General features: G+C 31.3%; 1 pseudogene; it reads right to left on the minus strand.

Annotated features, from left to right (window-relative positions):
• Positions 1 to 1705: 1705 nt before the first annotated feature.
• Positions 1706 to 1855, minus strand: LOC143385976 (U2 spliceosomal RNA; annotated as a pseudogene).
• Positions 1856 to 2163: the final 308 nt, after the last annotated feature.

Genomic DNA, 2163 nt, shown 5'->3' on the forward strand with positions numbered 1-2163 from the left:
GTATTCCCAGCCTACTGTACAACCTTATTTGTATTTCACTTTGTTTATTTGAGTGATCAAATAGGATGATGATCCAGTGCTATCCTTCTTTATTTTTGTTCCTACTGAAATCCACTTTTCCACCAATTTCCCTCCTTTTATTGTGGTCATAGTCTGACCCTAAAATGATCTAGTGAGCTAAAGAAAAAGCCACGTTGTTTGTTTGCTTGTTTTATTTCTCTCAGAATTAACCAAGAGAAGATAAACAGGCATAAAATTTATCAGTTCTTAGCCCTTGAAGTGAATTGGTTTAAATAGAAGTAAAACTGAATGTGTGATTTAGTGAGCTAATGAAAAAGCCACGTTGTTTGTTTGCTTGTTTTTGTTTTCTGAATCCAATTTTAAACTTTCTTCCCCCTTTAACTCTTCTCCCTCAGAGAGATACTCATGGTTACTTTTGAAGCTTCCCTCAGGACTAATTTTTATAGGAAGATTATCAACTTTTAGTGTTTCATCATTAGATACTGTTTACTGTCTTCACCATGTTTTTCATAATTTTAAGAATAAATGGTTATAATCGTCTTAATAAAACTCTAATTTGTACAAAGTGATTCATTCTTCTGCCTATTTTATCATGTTGAGGTTTTTAAATTCCTGTTTTATATTTTAGTACATTGGGGTTTTTAAATTCAGAAATAAATATTAGATGTTGGCTAAAAACAAATTTTGATATGCTACTAGTAAAATAGTTAACTCAATGTAAACTTTAACAAAATTACAAATACTTTTGTAAAAATCATGTGAAAAAATTAATTTAGATTTCATAATATTGTATTGACTGTACATTCCATTACAGAAAGTTCAAAATTGATTCGATTTTCATTAACATCACTAAATAGAAAATTTTGTTATTTTAGTTTTCATAAAATTTGAAGGGCCTGGTATACAAAAATAATACTGAAAAAACTACAGAGTACTTGGATGGAGTTATGAAACACACGCTTTTGATTTACATGGGTTAAACTATATAAGCTGCTGTTTTCCCCCCTTTTTGGCCCAATTCAATGCTATAAGAGAAAAAGAATGATTTTTTTTTGCAGTAATGTAAAACTGTATTTGGCACCTGAGCCCTATTAATACTGTATGTCATATACATAGTTGTATAGAAGGGGCTATACAAAATCATGTAGGTTGAATTTAATATTTATTTAACAACTTTTCAAAGGAAATCTTTGTGTGCACCATACATGGGTCCTAAATTTACCATATAGATACTAAATTTAAGTCTGATTCTAAGGTATTTTTCTAGAATAGTAGACTTGTGCACATGAGCTCCAGAAAAGTCAAGTAGTGAAGAGGCACAGATTTTTATTTAGTATATTAGTCTTACATCCCTTCTCTGAGCATGGAAAAGTCACTTAAGCAGCTCTCCAGTTAGCTGTGGCTATCCCTCTTTTTACCAAATGCACCAGAAATAGCCTCACAGTGTAGATGTAGAGGTAGTTAAATTTCTGGCCATTAGAAATATCCACACAGAACCATTTAGTGAAGAGATTTTATGAGGTAGACAAGAAATATAAAGTGTTTTTAGAAGAAATAATAGACATATTCAGCTTTCTTGGGAAATATGGATTTGAAACAGGACATGTTTGAGGCAGTCAGAGGAAAAGAGCACTGCATTTTACCCTTAGATCTTTCTACCCTTGAGTCTTGGTTTCTGTACTTTTAAATGCCTGCTTACTTGTGCAGAATAAAAATACACACATAAAAAGAAGAAAAAAGCATCATAATGTGAAAGATACTTTCAATTTTTAGAAATTTTATAAAAGTCATGATCAAGGTACACTTGATCTTAGCCAAAAGGCCGAGAAGCAATCATGATCAAGGTAAAGCATCAGAGAAAATAAAGGATTTAAGTCTAAAGTAGTATAGACAGGGCAAAAAGAAGTTTATTTGATGAGTTTGTTCCCTCCCTTTCTTTTCCTTTAGTGCAAAGAAATGCTTTCTATATTTGCTATTGTACCAGGTATAAAAGCCAAATATAGCATAATTTTTCTTTCTTTCTTTCTTTCTTTCTTTTTTTTTTACTACAAAGAAATGATGATTTATTCTAGATTTAGATTTTTCTCCCTCTTGATACCAGGGTGATTGTGACAAGTTATTTAAGTCCACTGTACCTTAGTA

Source organism: Callospermophilus lateralis, assembly GCF_048772815.1.
Source record: "Callospermophilus lateralis isolate mCalLat2 chromosome 11 unlocalized genomic scaffold, mCalLat2.hap1 SUPER_11_unloc_1, whole genome shotgun sequence".
NCBI classification, from domain to species: domain Eukaryota; kingdom Metazoa; phylum Chordata; class Mammalia; order Rodentia; family Sciuridae; genus Callospermophilus; species Callospermophilus lateralis.